We start from the raw sequence: 11,755 nt of genomic DNA, 5'->3' as shown, positions 1-11,755 counted from the left end.
AAACTACTTGCGTATTAAAAAGTAACCGCCTCCCACAATTGAATCACGTTTGGATCATTTTCGCGTACCAGTTAGACCGTCTCCCACTAATTTAGTGGAAGACATAATAGGGAAAAAAGAAATTCAATGGATCCCTCACCCCATCATGTGAGACTTGAGAAGAGACTGTCTCTCGGGAATTTTTGTGAATCTCTAATTATCGAACCTAAAAAGTGATGTATTACGCCAATTTCAAGTATAATCTCTAATTATCGAACCTAAATTGTTATATATTTGAATTATATATTACGCTAGTTTCAAGTATAAATTTCTTAATGCTAATTGTAGAGACATAAATATAGTCATCAACTATTAAAGTAAACGATCTATTTGAGCAAACGTAAATAATCCATGATATAATTCTCATTACAAAAAAACATGTTTTATTATTATTCATATGAATATGAATATCCCGCACAAGAATTGTTCCGATAATCATTAGAGTTAAAAAAAACGTACAACTTATATATGGAAACAAAACCCCCACATTAATCAAGTCTATAAAATAAATTTAAAGCAATTAAGATTATCATCATCAAGTAGTAATAAACATATTAGAAGCACAAATTGTTTAATAAGACCGGTCCATATTAAAAGCCCAATGAACATAAAACACAAATAAAAATCTAGTTTCTTTTATGCTCTTGTCTTACTCTTTGGCTCCAAACATCCCCAGCATTAGATATTTAGACTAGACCTCCGCTCTAAACCACCGTCACATGCTTGCCGATCAATGATGATCACACCATTAAGCTTGTTAATCAGTGATGATTCACGTAACCCTTCTCCACAACTCCATAAGTAATCATGTTAATAAGACCATGAGTTCTGAAGATATAAAACAAAGTTGTCAAATTTCTTGTTCTTAAAACTAAAAATCCTTTAATTTGTTATAAAACTTATGTATTGTATAACAAATTAAACTTTTTAAAACATTGAGTTATCAAACTAAATCTACCAGTGTAAAACTCCTACTTTATAAAAATAGGTTAAATTTCCAAATTTTTGATGAACGATGAAGGATTTGTTTTCTTTAAAATTTAAGAAACATTCACATTAAAATTATATGTTATCAAGTTAAAATTACCGTATTAGTTATCAAATTAGGTTTATTAGTCAATAAAAAAGAACACACAAGATAAAATTTTCAAGTTAAAATCATGAATAATCAAGTAAAGCAATCAATTATCAAAAATTAAAAGTTCAAATTTTGATCTCCAAATTAGTCCTTTCTAAGACAAAGTTTCGAACATGCTTAACGGAGGATCGGAGATAGCATTATCGTGGCCGTCGACGTTGTAAGTCTTCCCAGTGCATTGATATGTAGAACGAAAGGTGGTTAGGTGATGGTAGAGCATGAGCAGGGTGACAACGGCCAACAGTGTGGGACTGACGGTTGTAGGTGTTGACCAGTTGAGGGCGAGTGCTACGGAGGGGGCGGGAAGCAGGTGATGGAGAATGTAGGTTTATGAGCCTTAATTAACCTTTATTGATGGGCTAATGACTTAACATCTCTTATTGAGCATGTCCTATAAAAGAGTTGATGTAAAAGAAGTGTATAACACAACATGAGCTTGATTTAGAAACCATTTCTATGTGAAGAGAAATAAAGACAAGATTTCATTTCACAAATAAGATCAAACCTTTAAATACAAGTAAAATCTTTTAGTGATTCAAACGCTCAATTCACTAACTAAGCATAAAACCTACGAAATAGTTGGATTCGTATTTTGTCCATATTGCACTTGTTACGACCCCGCTTTAAATGGGCACAATTTTCTTTTGGTGTCAATAAGTGAAAGATCCAGACCTGACAACTTTAAAGGAGATAGGTATTGTTGAAACTCGTATGGAAGGTATACGGCTCATTGGAAACTCTTCCATGGTTACAATTTTGGGACTCTTCCATGGTTACAATTTTGGGACTCTTCACTTTCAAATTGGATGTTTCACCATAAGAAATCCCAGGCATCGCACCCGGATCAAATTAAATTTGAAAAACGTTTCTTTGAGAAATGTACAATCTCATCACAAAGGGCCACACCGGCACCCCGTATATGAATTGAAGATAGATTATTTCAGAGAGTTTGATTATTTCTTTTTCAATGTCTACATATTCATCCAATTTCATACTAGTCAGTTTACAAAAAAATAAATTAATTATTCAAATAAAATAAATTGTTATAAAACCAAATCAATTACTTACTTAATCAACTCGGTATAGACGGGTTCCTCACGAACACGTCTTCCTCCGTTTAGAATATCCACTAAATCCTTGCAATCGATAACGAAATAAACCCGATCGATCCCTCTTTCAACCATTTTTCTAGCACCTACCAGCAATATACTCCCCTCCGTCACAAACGAACAACTGCATTCAAGTCAGGAATTGAACTTAACATGGGCGAATTGTTTATGTCATATCGGGAAAATTAAGTTATTATAGTAATATTCGTTGTTATTATTACCAAAGCTCAAATTTGCGACCCTACGAATCCTGAGGACATAATAATTTTGTAAGGAAACAATTTACTTTAGTCAATACTTTTATTGACCTAATATATCAACAAAATATAATTATATTATGTATATTACTACAATTTACTAAACTTTTGTCACAAATTATTAGTATTTTGCTACGATTATTGTTATTTTTGTTGTTGTTTTCATTTTTTTCGTCTTTTTTATTATATTATCTTCATTCCGGTCATTTGTTTATCTTTTATTGTTCTTCCAGTAAAAACAGTTGAGCTACGTAATTATTACAACTAAAAAGAAATTTTTAAAAACAGAATTTTCTATATTTTTATTTGCGAACTATAATTGAAGGTAGATTGAACGGTTAACACGGTTTTGCAAGGGTAAGGTTCGAACTAGATTCGTTGAAAGAATAAATGATGGTTTTATTTGTAAAATTTATTCTAATAATATGTTTAATGATTGTTTAGTTTACTTTTAAAATGAAAAACTGTGAACTTGATATATTGAGTTAGTTAGATGACGTGTACATAGATACTTAATTTGTTACTCATTCTGTTAATAACTCACTCATGTACTCAGTTTTAACTTAGGGGGTTTGGCCTTACTTTAATAAAAGAGTTTTTCCTTTTTAAAAAGACTTATTTATAAACTATTTCTTAAAAAAATTGCAAGTGTTCGGCTAATTTTTTTAAAAAAAAAATTCATTGATTGATACGTTTGACCAGTATTACCATTTGAATGAAATTTATATTGACAAAATTTGGAAATATTATGAATAATCACTCAAATATTATTTTTGGCATGGATATTATCTTATGTATACAAAGAAAATTAGAAATAGATGTAGAAGCACCAATTTGCTACTTCTATTTTTTGTGACTTAAAGGGTAGTTTATGGCTTTTTAAAAGTAGTTTTAAACTCCCTAAAAATAGTGTTTGACCTAATTTCTACTTTTTCATTTACAAAATCACTTTTAAAGCTAAGCTAAACAGCACCTTAATATAACAGAATACCTTTATTTACGAGATAAAGGTAAGATAAGGGATTGAACTTTCAATTTTTTTACAGTTAAGGATCCGAACGTTTATATATTCCAGTTAAGGGATCCAAATGATTTTCTGTTAGCATTGTTATTGTTTGCAGTTAGCATTATTGTTTGTTTTTATTAAGCTTTTTATTTTTAATGAAAAGTCAATATATTGCTACACTTATTTAGTTTGCTTCATGAGAAATTTAATTTCCATTCATTTTTATGAAACTCGTGACATAGAAATTCTCATGTCGGTAAGGAACATTTGTATGTCGGCGTTTATTTGTTCATCTTCCATTTTATTTTTGGAAATATTAGAACAAAAATATTTGTGTAAGGCAGTTTCACACAAATTTATCGTGGAACGTCTTTTAATAATCACTTTTACCCATTTATACGCAATGGCGGAGCCAGAATTTGAACTTAGGGGGGCGAAAAATTTTAGGGGGGGCGAACGACTAATTTCATAAGGCACACCAAAAAATTTCGAAAAATTTAACTAAAAACTTCGAAAATTTCATCCGCCAGGGGAGGCGACCGCCCCTGCTAGCCCCCCCTAGCTCCACCACTGTTTATACGGTTGTATTTAGATCCCTTTAACAATTATATTAATGTAAAACCGCCTTATATGAGACTTACATAAAATACATGAAAATGCGTAGGCTGGTTTCTTTTCTCAATTTTAAGAAAGCCTTTAAATATAGAAGAACTAGTAAATGCCAAATTATCGTTTCTTTTCACTCCATAATTTTTTTTTCTTCAAGAATATATTTTTTTAGGTTTTTAAACTTCCACAAAGACACAAGACGATTTGCACCAAAAAAAAAAAAAACAAAGACACAAGACGATAATAATCATAACCACCCTATCAAAGAAATGAAGAAAACAAGTACAAAGTACAATAATACTCCAAAACTAGATAGACGAAAAAAACCGTGAATATGAACCCAAAACACCAACCTAAATGACATTACCATTAACGAAAGATCCGTATAATTACTCTACGAAAGCTAAGAACACCTTTGCAATGATCAGGAGTGAATTTTTAGGTAAAATTTTGAGTATACAAAGCTCTTATTACTGCTTAAATGGAGAAGAGTGGGCAAAATATGGAGGATGGGATGAATGGATGGTATTATAATACAGAAGGATTTGCCTTTTGTTATGGCAATTTTGATTCAATCCGTCTTGCTTCAGACCGCTTTATTTCAGACCGCAAAAAGACCTCTCACAAGTGAGACAACCCACCACCCATGTGCTTTCCCACTCACACCCTAAATGAGTTTTTTGTGAGAGGAAATGGTATCCGTCTGACAATTTCAAACGGATATGGCGGTCTGAAATAAGAATTTGTGATTTTGATTAGAAGAACCAAGACATACTGTAAATTTGTTGGGCCAAGCAATTATTGTAGAGAATGTTAAAAGCGTTAGTTTGTAATCCCTTAACGTACTGTAAAATTTAAATATTGAGATCCTTGATTGGAAAAAATTGCAAAGTTCGGATCCTTATCTTAGTATCTTACCCTTAACTCCTTTATTTACCTTTCTTGTTTCCAGAGTATTCTCTCAATCATTTTCCTTGCTTCTTCATGTTCATCAATGGCGGACTACATTTCACATGGTAGTAGTCGCTAGGATGATCGATTTTTTTTGATTTTTTCACGAAATTATTCAGTTTTTCTTCAGCTTTCTGGTGGTATCGATTGATCGGTCGATCGTTATCTGGTCTTATTCATCAATTTCTTGGATTTTTCTCACGATCCTCAGATTTTTGACGCTTATGCATTATTTTCGTAGGTGATTCTTTCTTATTCTTCTTGCTTCTCTACCTTTGCTGAATTTGAGGTGCATTCTGTAATCTCTTCGATTCTCGCTTCAATTAACCCTAATTTCTTTCTTCTTCATCGTTAATTCGTTTGTAATCATGGCGTCTGCTGATTCTGCTCTTGTTAATAATTTTGCTCTACTCCTTATGCAATGTTTGATGATCCATTATACTTGTCTTCTTCGGAAAATTTTAATCTTCGTCTTATGGAGTCTGAATTCAACGGCGCTGACTTCATTTCTTGGAAATGAGATGATTATCTTGCATTGATCTATAAGAACAAAGACGGTTTCTTAGATAGAACATGTTGTTGTCCGCCTAATACTGATGCTAAGTATCACCAATGGATTAGGTGTGATTTACTTATTATGCGATGGATTAAGAATTCTTTAATTTCGGAGATTCGTGAAACAGTTGAGTATGCTAGGTCTTCTTAGGAAATGTGGTTGGATCTCATAGAGCGTTATTGTCAGACAAATAGTTTGGAAATTTACCAATTAAGAAAGGACTTAAATGGATTGACTCAAGATAATGGCCCGTAGTTGAGTACTATAGAAAAATGAAGAGATCTTGAGAGAACTTGGACCACATGAACCCTCTGCCTACTTGTACATGTGGTGCCTTAGATGCATGTACTTGTGCTTTACTCAAGAGATTGTTGGACATGGAGACTAGCTCTAAACTCATACAATTTGTTATGGGACTAAATCATTGCTATGAGAATATGAAGACTCAGGTGCTTTCCATGGAACCTTTACTCCCCTTGAATAAGGCTTTTTCACTTCTACAAAGGGTAGAAAGACATAGACATATTTCTGAGGCAGTTAATTTGTTAGCAGAAGCTAATGCATATGTTAGTGCTAGACATTCAGATGGCAAGCAAGGCAGTTGGAAGAGACCTAAAGATGAGAATGATTCTGAAGTCAAGAAATGTGTTTATTGTAAGGCTGGTGGACATCTTATAAATCAGTGTCCCAAACTTCAAATCTGTTCTCATTGTGGGGATAAAGGGCATCCTAAGGAATTGTTCTTTGACCTTAGGCCGGATCTTAGAGCCCTCAGAAATTTGAAGACGAAGTACTGCAAGCAAAAAAAGAGGATATAATGGTAGCTCTGTTCAAAGGAGTGCTGACACCTACTTTCAGAATGGTAGGAATGTATATAAGAGGGATGCCAATAATGCTGAAGCAACTACCAGTATTTTGTTTGAAGAAGAGAACCTCACTCCCTTGGATTTTCAGCCGCCTGAGACATCTAATGCAGCTGGTACACACCAAGCTTCCACTTCTACTGGTCTTGACAATCAGGTGCTTGAAGCGTTAGCTGACCCAATTTACCAGAAAATCATGAAATCTTTCACTGATAATCCGACCATATCCTCTGTGAACTATTCAGGTATAATGCTTGATTATCATGCTCTCACTACAAGAATTCCTATTTCGGGATGACTTAAAATGACGACTGATTAAAATAGTCGCCAAATTGGCGACTGAAAAAATATTCGGGCGAATACTAACAATCGCCAATTTGGCGACTATCAAATTCCTCCCAATTATTAGAGCGGGCGACTGATTTTCAGAAGTGGCGACTGAAATCAATCGCCAAAATGGCGACTACCCAGTTGCGGTCGCCCTTTTGTTTATTATGTTGAAAACCAATTCATGGACTATACAACCAGATGTATATGTTGTACGGTGTAGAACCTGAGCTTTGTGTCAAAGTATCCGAGCTTTATATTAAAGAATATGAGCTTTATTAAAAAGTATTGACTTCATTCATTTACACATTAAAAACATGAAATTTAAATTAGCTCAGAAAGAATACATGTAAGCTCGAATTCTTATACTTGGTTGTACCATGCTCATGGTACAACTGGATGTATAATCCTATTTGTGGTTGAAAACACGAGACTCTTTTTCCCATATCTCTTACTTTACTAAAACACAAACACACAAACACACATCAAACGCAAACACACGCCGGATCTTCGACCACCACCACTGTGACCACCGTGATGCCGGCAAGCTTTCCTTCTCCCTTATTTCATTTCATCCTAACCTATTTGAAGGTATAATTTCTTTGTTTTGAATTTCAATTTCTTTGTTTAACGTTAGATTAATTTGTTATTGTAATTAGTATTAAGATGATTTGATATGTTTATATAAACATTTGTGTTGATTATTAAATTTTTAAATGTAATTTAATTAGGTTTTGGTGAAATTGGGATTAAGGGTCATGTAAATTGGGTGTTTTGATAGTGATGATTGTGGTTATAGTAGTGTTGTTGATTTTGATTAATATTAGTTTTGTTAGTGTTGTTGATTTTGTTTAGTTAATTAGTATAATGTTAATAATGTTGAATATAGTAAGTTAGTATAAAGTTTATATTGTAGAAGGTAGTAAATTATTATAATTAGTTTGATGTGGAGTATTCTTAAAGGTAGTAATAAATTAGTACAGTTAGTGTAATTTTAGTTAATTAGTATAGTTGAAGTTAGTAATAAAGCATGATTAGTATAATGTTGTATGGATTATTGTTAAAGATGGTTCTATATTTTATTGTTAATATTATGGTTTATATATTATTTAGATTAAAATGAAGAGATTGGAATGTGGATGAATGTACGAAGAAAGAGTAGATAAGAAGAGACGTCCTACCGCTAGATTTATAAAGGGATTCGTGGATTTATTGAATTTGCTAAACAAAATGATGAATATGATTGGGTAGAAAATAAACTTAGATGTCCTTGTACTAAATGCAAAAACTTGAAATATCTACATGACATAGAGGTAGAAGAATATCTTTATACAAATGTGTTTTGTCCAAACTATTACAATTGGATTTCTCATGGAGAAGCATATTCTCCCAAACAACCTCAAATCCAACAAAATGAGAACCCATATAGAGATATGGTTGTTGATGCCTTGGAGTCTAATATTTTCAATAATGAAGATCATCTTGCAATGAATGAAGAAGAACCGCCAAATCCATAAGCAAAGGCCTTTTTTGACATGTTAAAAGTTTCTGAACAACCATTATATGATGGGAGAAAAATGTCATTGTTACAAGCCGCCTCTAGGATAGTAATCTTGAATGTGAGTTTAATATGCCATTTAATGCCGTTGATGACATTGCTTCTTTGCTTGAGGATGCTATCTCCGAAAATAATATCATGACCCAAAGTTTATACAATACCAAAAAAGTAGTTAAAGGTCTTCAACTTCCGCATCAAAAGATTGATGCATGTCCCGAAGGATGTATGCTCTTTTGGAAATATGATGCTTTGCTTGACAAGTGCAAGAAATGTCAAAGTGATAGATATGAGACAAGTGAGGGAGATATTGTTTTGAAGGGAAAAAAAAGGCAAGAAGTTAATAAGAGAGGTGAAAATAGTAGGAAACCAATATCAATAAACCCGCCATTAATTTACTTTCCTCTCGCTCCACGACTTCAAAGAATGTATGCAACAAAAAATATTGCCGAACAAATGGGATGACACAAGGAAAATCCTCGTACTCCGGGAAAGATGTGTCATCCGAGTGATCGGGAGGAATGGAAGCGTTTTGATATGATGCATCCTGATTTTGTCGATGAACCCCGCAATGTACGACTTGGCTTGTGTACAGATGGATTTTCTCCATTCGATTAGTTTCGTAAACCTTATTCATGTTGGCCCTTAATGGTCACTCCATATAACATACCACCTTGGTTGTGCTTGAAAAAGCAAGTAATCTTATTGTCACTTATTGTTCCCGGTCCAAAGAATCAAAAAAGTCACTTAGATGTTTATTTACAACCGTTGGTGGAAGAGTTAAAACATTTGTGAGAAGTTGGTGTGCAAACATATTGTTAGGAATTTGTGCCTTGAATTTGTGTCGAACTCGGATTAAGTTAAGGCGAGATGAAGAAACGAATCAAAGAACAAAGGAAGATGAGTTCGTGTGTTTTGCGAGTCGTCATGCGTGAATTGATACATGATTTGTTATTTGGAAGTTAGTGATTGTGGGCCCCACATGCACTTTCCTAATCTTTCATGTTAATTAGTTTTTCACGTAGGTTTGGGTTCTTTGATAAGTTTCGGTAGTTCGGTTGTTTTAGGAAATTAGTTATAAATTTCCTAATAGTCTTTATTTCCTAATTAGTCTAGATCTCTTATTTAGGGTGGAATAAATCTATATAAAGGCCCTTGTATTAGTCTAGGTTAATTAAGGAGGTGGAGATAGTATTTGTGAGCACAATCTTATGAGAGTCGATTTGTGAGGTTCCCTCCGGGAGGAAGCTTCAGTTTGTTCTGGGCTCAAGTGGATTGACGTTCGTCTGAATTTGGAGATTGAAGGAGTCTGTTCGGATCTTGGCGGCCACAAGATCGTTTGTCCTTCATCTCGTTTGGGGTAGTCTCTTTTGTTCCTTTGAGATTACTATTTTGTTGGTAGAATAGGGTATACTTTTGGCTCATATTGAGCGTGTGTATACCGGTCTACTTTTGTACTATTATCTCCACAATAGTGAATTTTGCTCTCCTTTAGGGTGGACGTAGCCAGTTATTTTACTGGTGAACCACGTATATCTGTGTGTCATCTTTATTTGTTATTCGCTATATTTATTCTTATCACCCTAATGGATAAACTATTGGGTAACGGGACGCCTCCGTTACAACAATTGGTATCAGAGCTAGAGTTCTGATTTGGGATCTGCTTCCGCTGTAATTGTCTTTTAGGCGTTAATTTGGGTTTGTTGACATATGGGTGAAAAGATTTTGGGAGCGAATATTTTGAAAGTTGACATACTTTTGGGTTTGGTGAGTTTGTGGAAGGATAGTAGTGTTGGCGGTAAGGTGGAGTGTGCTACTTTACAGGTTAAGCTAATGAATCCTTCAAGACAAACTTACATCTGTTTTTGCGTCTCAGTGAGGCAATTTGAGTTCCAGGTGGAGCTATTTGGGTTCTTGAAAAAGAGCTGTTGGGATCTCATAAGGGGTCATTTGAAACTTTTGTTATGTAGAGCTTTTGGGTTGGACTTCGTAGTCTAACAATTTGCATCTTTGATGGAGGTGATTGTGCTCGCATAGAATGTTGTTTTTGGTTTCGACTTGGGTATTTGTTGCCTTGGTGTAGGCATGTTGGTAGTGTTCGCGACACTTCTTTTGTACCAAGTGAGACATTCTGTTTTGTTCATGGCGTTTGTGTCATTCTATGGGGCAATTTGGTACGACGGTACATTTGGCCATGAAGTTTGGAGGAGATTTTGTTTTGGAATCTAGTGTGTGTTTGTTTTTGATACACCGTTCCATCAGTAGTGACATTGGGTATCTCATATGTTTGTGTTGGCATTTGGTGGCTTTTGCCCTCGTCGGAGTTTGCTACGTTTGGCCTTCCTATTGGTATGAAGATATATGGTACTTGGTACGTTTGGTAGTTGCAGCTTGCTACATTTGGTACTTCGTATATTTGGTCACGTTTGTTGCACACTTGGTTCGTTTGTCCATTCTGTGAGTTGTGTTCAAGTCAAAGTGGAGACTATCGGGACAGGTAGTGACTCGAGGATCGACTCTGTTGAAGCTGATTTGAGTTTGGTCCGTTTTTGGATAATTCAAGTCAAGGTGGAGATTGTTAGGAATTTGTGCCTTGAATTTGCGTCGAACTCGGATTAAGTTAAGGCGAGACGAAGAAACGAATCAAAGAACAAAGGAAGACGAGTTCGTGTGTTTTGCGAGTCGTCATGCGTGAATTGATACATGATTTGTTATTTGGAAGTTAGTGATTGTGGGCCCTACATGCACTTTCCTAATCTTTCATGTTAATTAGTTTTTCACGTAGGTTTGGGTTCTTTGATAAGTTTCGGTAGTTCGGTTGTTTTAGGAAATTAGTTATAAATTTCCTAATAGTCTTTATTTCCTAATTAGTCTAGATCTCTTATTTAGGGTGGAATAAATCTATATAAAGGCCCTTGTATTAGTCTAGGTTAATTAAGGAGGTGGAGATAGTATTTGTGAGCACAATCTTATGAGAGTCGATTTGTGAGGTTCCCTCCGGGAGGAATCTTCAGTTTGTTCTGGGCTCAAGTGGATTGACGTTCGTCTGAATTTGGAGATTGAAGGAGTCTGTTCGGATCTTGGCGGCCACAAGATCGTTTGTCCTTCATCTCGTTTGGGGTAGTCTCTTTTGTTCCTTTGAGATTACTATTTTGTTGGTAGAATAGGGTATACTTTTGGCTCATATTGAGCGTGTGTATACCGGTCTACTTTTGTACTATTATCTCCACAATAGTGAATTTTGCTCTCCTTTAGGGTGGACGTAGCCAGTTATTTTACTGGTGAACCACGTATATCTGTGTGTCATCTTTATTTGTTATTCGCTATATTTATTCTTACCACCCT

The sequence above is a fragment of the Silene latifolia genome, chromosome 3 (assembly GCF_048544455.1).
Source record: "Silene latifolia isolate original U9 population chromosome 3, ASM4854445v1, whole genome shotgun sequence".
NCBI lineage: Eukaryota > Viridiplantae > Streptophyta > Magnoliopsida > Caryophyllales > Caryophyllaceae > Silene > Silene latifolia.
The sequence above is the reverse complement of the archived record's forward strand: the minus strand, read 5'-3'. Positions refer to the sequence as shown.